Source organism: Dromiciops gliroides, chromosome 3 (assembly GCF_019393635.1).
Source record: "Dromiciops gliroides isolate mDroGli1 chromosome 3, mDroGli1.pri, whole genome shotgun sequence".
NCBI classification, from domain to species: Eukaryota; Metazoa; Chordata; class Mammalia; order Microbiotheria; family Microbiotheriidae; genus Dromiciops; species Dromiciops gliroides.
In genome coordinates, this window is record NC_057863.1 from 360,429,869 (window position 1) to 360,445,701 (window position 15,833).

At 40.1% G+C, this 15,833-nt stretch overlaps 1 protein-coding gene and 1 pseudogene across 1 annotated transcript in view; one reads left to right on the forward strand and one right to left on the reverse strand.

The window, feature by feature from the left end:
- The window catches only part of KIF5C (kinesin family member 5C), a 238,666-nt gene that overhangs the window by 183,941 nt on the left and 38,892 nt on the right, over positions 1-15,833 (reverse strand). The gene's annotated exons all lie outside the window — the stretch shown is intronic.
- LOC122746097 lies at positions 1,717-3,586 on the forward strand (annotated as a pseudogene).

A 15,833-nucleotide genomic window follows, 5' to 3' on the forward strand; every position in this document is an offset into this window, starting at 1 on the left:
AAGTGTCAAGGGTCTGAGGCCGAATTTGAACTCAGGTCCTCCTGAATCCAGGGCCAGTGCTCTATCCACTGTGCCACCTAGCTGCCCCCAAAATAATCTTTCTAAAGCACCAGAAGCTCTTGCTAAGGTAGTAAGTATTCACTCTACACCTGCAAATGTTTTCATGGTTACTTATTGCCTCTAGCATAAAATATCAACATCTCATTTTCATACTTGAAGTCCTGTATCACATGACTCTAGCCTACATTTTTAGGGGGTTTTTTTCCACATTGTTCTTCACCTACTATATATTGCAGCCATATTGGCCTATGTACAGTTCCCTGAATTTGGCTTTGATGTTGTCATCTCTATTATCCATGGGCTAGAAGTATTTTCTTCTCATCTCTGGCTCACCTGATCCTTATTGTCCTTTAAGACTGAGCTCAGATGCCACCTCCCACATGAAGCCTTTCCTCGCCCCCCTTAACCCTTAGTGATCTCTCTTCTCAAATTATCTTGTGTTTGTTTATTCTCAGGCTCCCTGCATTCTTCATTAGTACAATAAGCTCCTTGAGGACAGAAACTGTTTTTGACTTTGTTGCTTAACATAGTACATTTAAATAAATATGTGAATTAAAGACCTAGATACAGGTTCTCCATCTATGCCATAGGAGAGTGTATCCACATCCATGATGTCACAGACTCACTGAAATACTAAAGAATTGTTTTGAAGGGAGGGATACTGGCCCTTTTAGTATCTCATACAAAAATTTCAGCTCTAACAAGTCTTTTTGGAAGTTGATTAGAAGTGGAGAGTAGAGGTATTTAATGCTATTATATAATGGTTGCTATGGAAATGACTGAATCTAGAAGTTCAGTTCACACTAAATACTGCTAAATTTGAAGTTTTAGTGACCCTGCTGAGAAACCTTCTTCTGATCAGAAAAATAAAATCACAAGTTTCCATGGGACAAATTTAGAGATGTCCTTGGGGCTATAATCTCTTTCTCTGGCTCCTTCATATGGAAGAAAAAGACAAGGAACTTGATGTTCAAAACCTGATTACCTAACAACCACTCTAAAACCTCTCTTGAGATTAGGAGAAAGGAGCAGATAAGACTCCCACTCTTGAGAGATAGCAAACTTTCAGACCAGACTGTGATTCAAACTTGAGATGCTTTGCCTCACCCCCAATCAAAGCAGTGCTGAGATGGATTTGACAGTCTAGACTCTAAATTAAATTTAACAGAGTTAAGAGAGAAAAAAAGACACCAGCAGATAGGGAGGAAATGACTCCAAACTTCCAGAAGGGCTTTTGACAGAAGAAAGGCCTGAGGCAGACAATTTACACTTAGAAGGTACCTTCAAAGTCATCTAGTTCAACCCTCTCAATTTATAGATGGGAAAGAAGACACCCTGAAAGTTCAGTTGATTTGCTCAAAACTGCATAGGCACCCTTGAACCAAAGTTCTTCCATCTTTAAATCCAGTGTACTTTCTACTACTATTCCACAAATTCCTCTCTGGGGTAGGAAGTAAAGAATAGAAAGCCTGGATGTTTAGACCACCTATGTAAGCAAGGCACCACTTCCTACCTCATAACAATTTAGCCTAATTGCCGATAACACCATTACCTTAAGTAATTGCCTCTTCCTTCTTCTTCCTCTCCAGGCTCCCCTTTGCCCATGTTGCTGCTGCCTCTGCCACAGGCTTGGGATCCACGCCAACCCCCATTACCATGGAGGATTACCATAATAAGCTGGACCAACAGAAACTGCAGGTGCTGAAGGACACCACCAACCAGCTGCACATCAACTCCACCCAAGCCACCACTATAGCTGGCTCAGGCCACCCCACATCATGCTGGAGTGTGGCAGAGATCATGGCAGTCCTCTTCTTTCATACCATGAAGTACAAGCCCCAGGACCCCAGGGATGACAGCAATGACTTTGTGCTATCCAAGGGTCATGCGGCTCCCATCCTCTATGCAGTCTGGACTGAGGCTGGCTTCCTGCCAGAGGCCAAGCTGTTGAACTTGCAGAAGATCAGCTCCATTCTAGATGGCCACCCAGTTCCTAAACAAGCTTTTACAGATGTGACTACTGGCTCCCTGGGCCAGGGGGTTGGAGCAACTTGTGGAATGGCCTACACAGACAAATACTTCAACAAAGCCAGCTACTGTGTCTATTGTTTGCTGGGCAATGGGGAGATACCTGAAGGCTCCGTGTGGGAGGACATGGCCTTCACAGGATTCTACAAGTTAGACAACCTGGTCGCCATCCTTGACATTAACTGGCTGGGGCAGAATGACCCTGCCCCACTGCAGTACCAAGTAGAAGTATACCAGAAGTGATGTGAATCTTTTGGGTGGAATGCCATCATGGTGGATGGACAGCGTGGAGGAACTCTGCAAGGCCTTCGACCAGGGCAAGCATAAGCCAATGGCTGTCATTGCAAAGACGTATAAGAGCAGAGGAATCTCAGGGGTGGAAAATAAGGAATCTTGCCATGGGAAGCCCCTCCCCAAAAACATGGCAGAATAGGTCATTGAGGAAATCTATGGCCAAATCCGAAGCAAGAAGAAGATTCTAGCTTCCCCCCCCCCAAAGAGGATGCCCCAACAGTGACCATCACCAACATCTGGATGCCCTCTCCCCCAAATTACAAACTTGGAGACAAGATGGCCACCTGCAAAGCCTATGGCATTACCCTGGCCAAACTGGGGCACACCAGTGACCGTGTGATTGCCCTAGTTGGAGACACCAAGAATTCGACCTTTTCAGAACTCTTCAAGAAGGAACATCCTGATTGCTTCATTGAGTGTTTCATTGCAGGACAGAACATGGTGAACATTGCCATGGGCTGCACCACACAGGACTGGACCGTGCCTTTCTGCAGCACCTTCACTGCCTTCTTCACCAGGGCCTTCAACCAGATCCGGATGGTGTCCATCTCTGAGAGCAACATAAACCTATGTGGCTCACACTGTGGAGTGTTCATCGCTGAAGATGGGCCTTCTCAGATGGCCCTTGGAGATCTTGCCATGTTCCAGAGCATTCCCAATGGGATAATCTTTTACCCCAGTAATGCTGTGGCTACTGTGAAAGCAGTCGAGTTAGTGGCCAACACGAAGGGCATCTGTTTCATAAGGACCAGCCTTCCAGATAATGTGATTGTTTACAACAATGAAAACTTCCAGGTGGGCCAGGCTAAGGTGGTCCTGAAGAGCAAGGATGACCAAGTAAATGTGATTGGAGTTGGGGTAACCCTCCATGAAGCCTTGGCAGCTGCTGAGCAGCTGAAGAAAGAAAAGATCAATATCCAAGGGCTTGATCCCTTTACCATCAAGCCCTTGGATAAAGAAGCTCATCCTTGAAAGTGCCTGTGCAACCCATGACCGAATCCTGAATGTGAAAGACCATTAATATGAGGGTGGCATAGGAGAGGCTATGGCTTCTGCCATAGTGGGTGAACCTGGCATCACCATCACCCGCTTGGCAGTCACCAGTGTCCCCAGAAGCAGGAAGCCATCGGAGCTGCTGAAGATGTTTGGCATCGACAAGGACACCATTGTTCAGGCTGTCAAGGCACCCTTGTCTATAGTCTAACTTGCCTATTGATGCTTCCAGACCAATACAAGGGGGTAAGAAAGAGAGAAACATTCCTGTAACTTTGAATACATTAAGTACCTTTTTGTTTTTACTGAAGATCAATTGAAAATTTAAAAAACTACATTAAAATGTTTTTTTAAAGTGATCAATATTCTTGAATATTGGACTTAACCAAACTGAACTATAAAGCGACAGAAAATAAGACCTTCCCAAACCACAGGAAAAAAAAAAAAGAACACAGAATCTTGGAACAGGAAGCCCCCTCAGAGACCAGGTCACATTGTCTGAAAGGATCAACCTTTGGCAACACATTTCACTTTTAGGCAGCTCTATCATTAGGAAGTAGGACATTTTTCATTCTATAGACACAAAAGCTACTTCATCCAATTATTGCTACTAGTTCTGCTTACTGGGACCAAACAGAACAACTTTAAGATGGCTAATCACATACTCTGTAAGCATTTTGCAAGGGGGGAGGTGAAAGTAAATGTTTAACACCCTTGAAAAGCCCTACACACTTTTACTTTTATTTTATGTTATTACATTTTTGCATTTTTACCTTTGCATTACTGACATTTTCTCTATTACTTTCTTTTTTTTTTTTTAGTGAGGCAATTGGGGTTAAGTGACTTGCCCAGGGTCACACAGCTAGTAAGTGTTAAGTGTCTGAGGTCGGATTTGAACTCAGGTTCTCCTGATTCCAGGACTGGTGCTCTATCCACTGCACCACCTAGCTGCCCCTCTATTACTTTCTTAATATTAGACAATCAATAAAACAATTAAATCAAACCCTAATTTATAGCATTTGTCAATTTCTGAGGTACAAATGCTCCCCCTGAAAGTTTAATCCAAAGAACTGACTCCAACACAACCCTGTCTGCCAGCCTTCTCTAGGCTAAGCATTCCCAGTTCCTGCCCCTCCTATCCCCATTTGGCCTGGTTTGGGTCCCTCACCCTAGCCTCTCTATTCTAGATGCACTCCAGTTGACTAATGTTCTTTCTTAAGTGTGGGACACAGAACTGAACACTGGTGCAAATGAGGCAAAGAACATTAAGAGACCACCACTTGTTCATAACACTTAGCTTTTATTAATACAGTATAAGGTCACATTAGGGTTTGGACTTCCATGCCACACTACTGACTCATATTAAGGGTTCTGGGAAATAGTAAAAATAGCTAGCATTTACATAGAGCTTTAAGGTTTGAAAAGTGATTTACATCTGTTATCTCATTTGAGCCTCACCAAAATTCTGTGAAGTATGAGTTATTATTAACACCATTTTATGGATGACAAAACTAAGATTGAAAAAAGTTAAGTTCCTTGCCGAGGGACACAGGGCTACTAAGTGTCTACAGCAGAATTCACACTCAGGTCTTCCTGACACCAAGCCCATCACTCAATCTCCTGCACCATCTTCAGCAGGGTGGGGGATGGGGCGTGGGTTGTTTCACTCTTCTCCTTAGGAGGCCAAAGAAAGATCACTTTATGAGTGAAGAAAAGAAGCCAAGTTCTTTATGCTTTATGGTATCATACTGCCTTATAGGCTGCATCCTCTTCAACTACCCACTTCTGCCTTGTCAGTGATAAAAGATACAAGATAGCAACAGTAGCTCATAAAGGTGGTCCTTCCTTCTTTGACTTTTAGAGCAAATTCTTCCCAAGGCATTTTCATTGGCCCAGAGCTATCTGGTGTCTTGATAATGTCTTCAGAGCCTCATAAATGTTCTAATCAAAGTCAATATGGAAAATCGAGTCAAAATAATTCAAAAGAGCTAGGATTTTATTCATGCAGGAACTCCCTCCACTCCCCTCCAGTGATGAAACTGCACATTTCAGCATACAGTCTTTATGAGTTACTGAGGCAAGAGAGAGAGAGAGAGAAGAAAAGAAAAGAGAAGAAAAGAGAAGAAAAGAAAAGAAAAGAAAAGAAAAGAAAAGAAAAGAAAAGAAAAGAAAAGAAAAGAAAAGGAAAGGAAAGGAAAGGAAAGGAAAGGAAAGGAAAGGAAAGGAAAGGAAAGGAAAGGAAAGGAAAGGAAAGGAAAGGAAAGGAAAGGATAGGAAAGGAAAGGAAAGGAAAGGAAAGGAAAGGAAAGGAAAGGAAAGGAAAGGAAAGGAAAGGAAAGGAAAAGAAAGGAAAGGAAAGGAAAGGAAAGGAAAGGAAAGGAAAGGAAAGGAAAGGAAAGAAAAGAAAAGAAAAGAAAAGAAAAGAAAAGAAAAGAAAAGAAAAGAAAAGCCACTTTTTTTTCTAATAAGTTTGCCTCTTGGAGATGGACTTCTCTAGCTTCTTCTAGACTAGAGATGAGATAATAGACTCAGCCTCTCAAGAGCTTTTCCATCTTTGAGAACCCAGGGCTATCTCCATATCATCCCCTCTCCATGACGCTGGAATTTCACTCGTCTGTTCATGTTAGAAAAGAAAACCAACAGCAAATTGACCAGAAAATCTTCCTCATTGGATCACTACTTTAAGATAAGTGGATTGTAAGTAAGGGAAGAATAGAAAAGACAAACTAAAGCAGGGTGTTTCGATAGTTTTTGACCTGTCTGCAGCATTTGATGCTGTTAACTGCTTTCTCTTCCTGGATACTCTCTCTTCTTTGGGTTTTTATAACATTACTCTTTCTCTTGGTTCTTCTACCTATCTGACCACTCCTCAGTCTCCTTTGCTAGATGATCATCCATATTATATTCCCTCAATTGTGATTGTATTACCAAGTTCTGTTCTAGGCCCTCTTCTCTTTCCTCTCTACATTCCCTCACATCAGCTCCATGGCCTGGCACATAATAAGTGGTTAATAAATACATATTGATTGGGGGCAGCTAGATGACATAGTGGATAAAGCACTGGTCCTGGATTCAGGAGGACCTGAGTTCAAATCCGACCTCAGACACTTGACACTTATTAGCTGTGTGACCCTGGGCAAGTCACTTAATCCTCATTGCCCCACCAAAAAAAATACATATTGATTTATGATATGTAAAAATGACTCCCAGATCCAGCCCTAGATTCTCTCCTGAGGTCTAGTCCCACCATCACCATTTGAAACTGAATGCCCAAAGGGATATCAAATTCACCATGTTCAAAGCAGATCTCAGTCCTTCTCCACACAAAAACAAACAAAAACACATTCTCATCTGAATTTACCTACTTTTGTCAAGGGCACCAGCACTCTTCCAGTTACCCAGGTTCAAAACCTTAATATTATCTTTGACTCTCCATTCTTCCTTCATCCCAACCAGTTGTGAATTTAGTCACTTATCTCTTCAAAATATCTCTCTTGTATTTCCCTTTAAGGCTGCTAGGTAGCACAGTGGATAGAGTGCCAGCCCAGGAGTCAGGAAGATTCATCTTTCTAAGTTCAAATCTGGCCCCAGACACTAGCTGGGTGGCCCTGGGTAAGTCACTTAATCCAGTTTGCCTCAGAGTTCCTCATCTGTACAATGAGCTGGTGAAGGAAACAGCATACCACTCCAGTATCTTTACCAAGAAAACCCCAAATGGGGTCCCAGGGAGTCACAAATAACAGGAAAATGACAACAACAAATGTCCCTTTAACTCCAAACATCCAGTAAGCTAGGACAGGTTTTATCACCTCTTATCTGTACCATTGCATTAATCTGCTAATATTTTGGGGGGAAAAACCCTGTATTTCAACATAATTGGTTTCCTTTGTAGTCTTATATATTTCATTTTATGCACTTGAAAACATTTTTCTGAGAAGGGCTCTAACAGTTTCACCAGACTGCCAAAGGGGTACATGATACAGAAAAACCTCCTGATCCAGTCCGACTCCTTTATCTTGCAGATGTGGGGAAAAAGACCAAGAGAGACAAGTGACATGTCCAAGCTCGCAAAGTTAATGAAGTCCTTTGAGCCTGGATTCCGATCCTTGTCCTCTGACTCCAAATCCAGGGATCTTCCTCCTATACCACACTGTGACTATTTTGGCTCAGGATAGACCATTAGACTTAGTGGATATAGTCTGCTGCTAGATTATGTCATGAAGCATTTATGTGGTGCAATAGATGGAGTTCTTGGCTCAGAGTCAGAAAGACCTGAGTTTAAATCTTGCCTCAGACACTTACTAGTTGCGTGACCCTGGACAAGTCATTTAACTTTTGTTTGCTTCAGTTCCTCCAATGATAAAATGGATATAATAATAACACTTTCCTCCCAGTTTTGTCAAATGAGATCATATTTGTAAAGCACTTAGCACAGGGGCAGCTAGGCGGTACAGTGGATAAAGCACCGGCCCTGGATTCAGGAATACCTGAGTTCAAATCCAGCCTCAAACACTTGACACTCACTAGCTGTGTGACCCTGGGCAAGTCACTTAACCCTCATTGCCCTGCAAAAAAAAACAAAACAAAAAAAAAAAAAAAGCACTTAGCACAGTGCCTGGCATATGTAAATACTTAGTAAATTATTGTTTCCTTCCTCCCATGATTTCGATTTATGAAGCAAAGTATCTTAAATGCATATCGTTCTCCATTTTAAAAGTGAGATATTAGTTATGTGCTGAGTATATTCATTAAATGTAAATTTTTCTTCTGACTGGGGGATATTTAGTTAATATAAAAGTGTGAATTCTGAAATATTCTTGCTTTTCTTATCTTGTATTTCTGCTCCAGTTCTGATAAGTATATTTTTATTGAGAAAAAAAAAGTGTTTTTTGGGGGGTGGTGAATGAGGGGAATTATTTAATGCTAAACTCTGTGTATTGGGGCATCGGAAGATAATAACACCTAAGTGGATCCCACCATTAAACACACCTCCAGCAAACCCTGTCAAGTATTTCTTCCTTAGGGCCATGACTCCCTGTGGCTTCAGTTAATCAGAGAAAGCTGTTAGACCCAGTGCTTCCCACAAATGGGAGGTCCCAGCATGTCTCTGAATATAATAAGAAGAAAAAAGGAGAAACAAATCTGAGAGCAGCCCCTAAATTTAAAGACCTGCCAGTGGCATATTATAGGTTCCTTTGCGTTAAAGCACTTAAGACTTCAGTTGAATGCAAATTTTATCATGCAATGACACATTAAGTCATTAAGAACCATTATCACCTTAGGTCAAGTCTATTATCACCAGAAAGCTGGCAAAGAGCAGCCCCAAAAGGAATAGACAAAGAATAATTGGGGGCAGCTAGATGGCACAGTGGATAAAGCACAGGCCCTGGATTCAAGAGGACCTGAGTTCAAATCCAGCCTCAGATGCTTGACATTTACTAGCTGTGTGACCCTGGACAAGTCACTTAATCCTCATTGCCCTGCAAGAAGAAAAAGAATAATTAAGTATTTGGGTGGGGGGAGGGAATTCAGTAGGGTTGAGGTACCCAGCCAATAAAGCTTAGAGAAACCCTCCCACAACAATACCAAGCAAATTAGAGGCACTTCTTGGCATCCAGTACCTGAGATTGGCAAGGAAGATACCAAAAGAAAACAAAGGTTAATAGAAAAAAGTATGGAAAATAAGCTCCTTTTTTCCTTTCAATTTAACCTCAGGCTCAATAAAGTTATTCTTGACTAATTGCAATGACTTCTAGAGATACCTCCCACTGCAGAGAATGTCCAGCAGTACTCTCTCTAAAGTAGCCTTCAAAAATGTGGATTTGATTGTGTTGAGCTACCTATTTTATTCTACAGTTACCTATTCTTCCTAACTCTTTGTCATTCTATTGTTTCCATGTTTATTAACCCTCCTATTTCTCCAGAAGGAGCACTGAATTTGGAGTCAAAAGACCTGGGTTTAAATCTCAGTTGTGCTATTAACACTCTACATGACGTTGGGACGTTAACTTCCCCTCTTTAGGTCTCTGGCCCTCACCTTTAAAATAAAAGGCTACGTGGGAAGACCTCTAAGGTCCCTACTAGTTCTAAAGACTAGCCTCCTGTTACTTTGGATATATAAAATTAAGAAGACCCGAAGTTTAAAAGAAATAGAGCCAGAGTCCAATAAACAATATTTAAATGGATATATTTAAATTTAATGCCTCCATTTAAATATAAATATTTCAACACAGAGAAAAATAAATAATACATGTGAACAAGAAGGCAGCCTGGGGAGGACCTTAGCCTTCATCTTCTTTTACATACAAACTAATCTGAAGTGTCAGATCACCACAGAGGATTCAAGGAGAGAAATAGCTGACAACCACATCGCAAAGGCATCGGAAATACACAAAGGCCAATGAAGAGTGTACACATGCCCATGGCAAATGAATTAGCTCCCATTAAGCATGTTCCTCAAATTCTTAGAACTAATGATGCCAAGTATTTATTCACCAAGGGCCCATATGGGTATAGTACTAGACTCTCACCAAAAGTCTGTTTCTGTTTGTTTTTCTTAAATTTCTTTTTGAAAAGTCCAGAGTTGAGCACTTTTCTTTGCAGATGGGCAGGTTCCATCTTGTCCACCTATCTGCAAATGGCCATTTTCTATATAGAGATGGTAACAAATTCAAATGAAACACAAAGGTCTATTGGCCTTTAAACCAGACAGTAGCATCTCCCAGTGGGCTTATATCTTAACTCAAATCCAATTCATATGTCACTCAATGAACATTTATTAAGTGTCTACCACGTGCAGGACTAAAGGGAAGCAAAGAGAGCTGTCCTCCAAGCCAAAAAGTTCTGCCCCTGGCACTTCCGGCTATGTGGATCCAGGAAACTCTGAGAAGTTGTAGAGCAGATGTTAATCTGCTTTGATAGAGGGAATTCCCTGTCTATACCAATAAAATCATAAATTCAATCCCGCAAAAGGAACATATGTGGGAAGAAGCTGGCTGGTACTGTAGACAAAGTACTGGACCTGAATTCAGAATGACCTGGCTTCAATTCCTACCCGTGACACCTTAGCTGGATTCTCACAGGCAACTCCCCAACACTTCACAGAGCACTGACAAATAGGCTTGGGGCAGGGACAGGGTGGCAGAGGCGGGGTGACTATAAAACAATGAGATTTTCACAGACCACATGTAATCAATCTTAATAAGAAATGTATCTTTCCTATTGTATAGGTATTTCTAGCACTCAAAACACAGCTTCAGCAAGACTATGCAATTGTATGGCCAAAAGAAAGTGTGCTTGGGAATCAAGGGAATGCCCATCAATTGGGTAATGGCTGATCAAATTGTGGGATGAGATTATGATGGAATATTATTGTGCTATGAGAAATGATGAGCAGGATGCTATCAGAAAAACCTGGAAAGACTTACATGAGCTGATGCAAAGTGAAATGTACTATACACAAAATAAAAGCAATATTGTAAGATGATCTGCTGTGAATGACTTAGCTATTTTCAGCAATACATTGATCCAAGACAACTCTAAGGGATTTATGAAAAATGCAATCGCTTTCCAGAGAAAGAACTGATGGTATCTGAATACAGATTAAAGCATAATTTTTAAAGTTCCTTTTTCTGAAGTTTTTTTTGTCAGTTTTCTTTTACAACCTAACTAATGTGGAAATGTTTTACATGACTACACATGTATAACTTATTTTGAATTGCTTGAGTTCTTAAAGGGGGGTGGGGAGGGAGGGAGGGAGGGAGAAAGAGAATTTGGAACACAAAGTTTTTAAAAATCAATGTTAAAATTTGTTTTTACATGTAATTTGGGGGAAAATAATATTCTAAATGGAAAAAAGAGAGCCGTGAAAGCAAATGGAGTGAGAAGGGGCAGAGCCAAGATGGTAGAAGAAAGGCTGTGACTCTCCCAGCTCCAGAAAACCTGTCCATATATCTCCAAAAATACTGTGATAAAACACTCTTGGAGCAGCATAATCCACATAAGAGCAGAGTGAAACTCCTTTCTAGCCAAAGATGGCTTAATTAGGTGACTGGCATCACCTACTGTTCAGGCTGAGAGAAGAGTGCATGCATGCAGCACATGGAGCAGGCATCATCTCCAACCAAAGCCTCAGAATCTTTGACTGCTTCTTCTGAAGCTTGGCTTGAGGAACGGTGAGGGGGTCCAGCGGTTGGGGGGAATAGCTGCTGTCTCTGCTGGAACTGGGACAAGAAACCCACATTCTGAACCAGCGAGCAAAGATGAAGTGGGGGAGGGGCATAGGCATGCCAAGCTTCCAACCAGAGAGAATCAGATTTCAACCAGACTTCTGTTTCTAGATCAAAGAGAAAGTGAGCCGTGGTTACTCACAGACCAAGCAGGCTGAGAAAAAGCCCAATCACCCCCCTAGGCCAAGCTGTAGCTCAGAACAGTGTGTCCTGGAAGCAACTCTACACTTTAAGAAGGAGTTAAAAGCCAAGAAATAAGGGATCAAGATGAGTAAGCTGAAAAAACAGCAGACCATCAAAAGCTGCTTTGGGGGCAAGCTAGACCAGAATACACCCTCAGAAGAAGATAATAACAAAGTTAAAGCTCCTGCATCCAAAGCTTCCCCAAAAAATATGAATTGGTCTCAGGCCTTGGAAGCACTCAACAGGGACTAAAAGCTGTGTTTCAAGCTGTTAACTTTTTTTCTCATGACTTTCCTGCATCACTGTCATTTCTCTTTCCATTCTGTCCTCCACCTCTCTAAATCTTCCTTCTATCTCTCCTAATTTCTCTTCAAAGGCTTGAAAAGTCAAATGGAAAAGGGGATTAAAAAGCTCTCTGAAGAAAATAATTGCCTAAGAATTAGTATTGAACAAATGAAAGCAAATGGAATGAGTTCAGTAGAAAGACCAGCTGAGAGGCTCAGAAGAGCAATGCAGAGCAATGCAGTCACTGTGACTGGGGTACTTAGTCCCAGGCATTTCTTTTACTTGCATCATCAAATATTCTTCATGACTGTGAATGACTTAACAATTCTCAACAATACAATGATCCAAGACAATCCCAAAGGACTATTGATGAAACATCCAACTCCAAAGAAAGAATTGGTATTAATGGAACACTGACTGAAGCATGCTATTTTTCACTTTCATTTTTTCTTTTATTCAAGATTTCTTGCACAAAATTATTAATATGGTAATGTTTTACATAATCGTAAAAAATATATTCTTCTAGGGATAGAGGAGGGAGCAGAGGTTGGAGTATTTGGGCCAGTAACCATACAAAGTCTGCACCAGAAATTAGAGAAGTCATCAAAATGAATGTGCTGGTCATCTCTGACCTGGAGTTGCCTACCAGAATTGTACTATCTGAGCTTAGTTTTAACTTCTGGTCCAGAGAGAAGGAGGCCTGGTAACAGACTTTGGGCATCTGTAATAGAGATAAGACTTAAAGAGTGTTCTGTCTGCTACTGACAGAGCTCTATTGTTAATTTCTTCTAATGAATCCATTTCCTTCCCATTAGCAATTCCAAAAGACTTTTCACAGCAGCTCTTACACTGGATGGTGACAAGTCAAGTCCCATCTAGCTCTGCTGCTGCCACACATGCTGGGTTGTTAGCTCAGGGATGGCTTTCATAGTTCATAATTCTTAGGAGCAGACAAGTATCCCAGAACAGTATCTTAATCAGTCTGGGAAACCCTGAAACTTCCTTTTTCTTTCTTTTCTTCTCAGCTTAGTAAGGAAGGAAAGAAGCCTTTATAAAGCACATACTATGTGCCAAGCACTGAGCTAAGAATTTTATAAATAAAATTTCATTTACCTGGAATGCCTCATAGAAAGCTCCTTCCCAGAAGAAAATGCAAGCAAATATATAAAATGACTTGGGAGTAGGATTGCAAACTTGGGAGTAGGGAGCAATTTTCTGGCCTGGTCTCTATTTTATTCTCATGAAATAGTTAACATTTAGATAACACAAATTGCTTTACATATTATTCATTTCATTTGGGCCTCACCTTAATGCTTTAAAATAGATGTTTATTATCCAGTTTTATAGAGGGGAAAAACTGAGGCTGAGATAGGATAAGTTATTTGACCAAGGTCACATTGCTTGCAAGTACCTGAGATAGAATTTGAATTCCTTACTCAAAGTGCAGGACTGTCTGTGTCACCTAGCTGTCAAACATCAGACCAGTTGTTGTTATTGCCATTTTAGTAACCCCACTTCAGATAAGCTTTCTAGATGGCAGGAGCCATATTAAGACAGGTATAGGTAGGGAAAAGCATCTAGGAAGGCAAAAAAGATAGAAACTGCATTCTAGAAAGGGGTCTTGGGCATTCTGATCTCATTCTGTTCATCAATTCAATCAAGCAGAGCCAAGCAAGATGATAACAATTGTGATGGATCTTTCCATAAATGAGCAAGAGATTATTTTTGTACTTAATTGAAGGATTGTCTTTAAGACGTTTGCTATTTTACTAAAATTAATGACCTCTAATACTTCATACAAAGCTTAATTTCTCCTTGACATATACTGAGAGGCAATGAGTACTTGAACTGAGAGGTAAGAAACCCAGATTTTATTTCTTGCTCTACTACTACCTGAGTGACAGAGTGATCTTGAATAAATCACATCCTCTCTGGATTTCGGATTACTCCTTGTAAAATAAGGGGATGACTAGATAGTATTTCAGATTCTTTCCAATATGAACTTCATTCTACACTTCTAAAATTGTGAGTTTCTCAGGTTTTTTTTTTGTTTAAAGTAAATTCTGTCATCATGTCATAAAGTACAATCCAAAAAGATCTAAATTAGATATTAAAATTATTCAAACTCAGCCCTATAGTTTCTTTTCTGAAAAGAAAATGCATGCTATTTAATTATCTTAATTGCCTTGTGATTAAAATCAGCAGGAAATTTTCTCTCAGATTTCTGCTTCCCTCACATTTTCTCACTAACTGGGCTATAGAAATACAGTACCATTATAACCTGCAGTTTTATTACTTTAATTTCCAGAGAATGACAGTCAATTCTATTTCTTCTTATCTCTTTCCAAATGAGCTTAGGTGAATTGTGAAAGATCAACAACAGTATATTTTCAAAGTATATGCACTTTGAAAAACTAAAGGTTTGGGGGTTAAGAAATATATATATATATAATATTATATATATTATATATTATATATAATATGTAATATAATGTATATATATTTTTAAATAGTATATTCTTCCATTCTCTTCTTATAAACACATAGCACAGCTGATAAACAGCTGTCCTCTGAAGCAGGAAGATCTGAGTCTTACCTTTGACACTTACTGGTGATGTGACCCTGGGTATGTCATTTAACCTTTGAGTACTCTAGTTCAGAGATGTCAAATGCAAATAGAAATGGGGGTCCACTAATCCATAGATAAGCATCGCTGAAGGTTGCTTGTCGACTTAGTTTTCAAATGTAATATTATCAGTTTTATTACATTTTTGTTTATTTTGTTAAATATTTCCCAATTACATTTTAATGTGGTTTACTGGCACTAACGAGTGTTGTGGGCTGCACACCACTACAGAGTATATGACACCCCTCCCTCTAAGGAACTAAAATAAAAGGCTGCAGAGAAGGTGCTAACCTTGAATTAGTATCAGGAGTTTCCTCATCCCAAAGTTCCCTATATCAGTACTGTGAGACATCTAGTCCCTAGCTCTAGTTTTTAGTTAGTTTGTTTTGTTGTGGACAAGAAATGAAGAGCCAGGGGTATTTTCAGCACTGCTAATAATTGAAGGCATAGAATTTTGAAGAGAAAAATAGAACTAGAAAGCAAACAGATAATTAGATGATGCCTGAGAATATAATTTAGATTTCTGGATCACAGTTTCATATATATGAATGATAGATTTTTGGCCAACAGTTATAAAAATACATTTGCCTCTCAGATTTAAAAGTCTAATAACAGATCTTTAAACTGAAAACAGAAGGAAAAGGAAAAAAATGTCTATATACAGCCACCAAGCCAGATACTACAGAGGATAGCTAGAAGAACATAGGAACCACATTAATAGAACAGATCTGTAATTCACAGGATTTCCTGATAGCTCATCTCTATGAACAGTAATATAATTTGTGGCTTCATGTCTATACCTAATGTACAGAGTATAGGTAATTAATAAGGTGAACTAGAAATATTGTCCAGGGGCAGCTAGATGGCACAGTGGTTAAAGCACTGGCCCTGGATTCAGGAGTACCTGAGTTCAAATCCAGCCTCAGACACTTGACACTTACTAGCTGTGTGACCCTGGGCAAGTCACTTAACCCCCATTGCCTGCAAAAAAAAAAAAACAACCAGAAATATTGCCTAGAGGAAGTATTTTTTATCTCAGGGTCAAGACTGGGACTTGCTAGGAGGTGACTCATGACTACTATGGCTTTTAAGCTAATAATAGCTTGTACAGTGCTTTAAAATTTGTATACATTTGT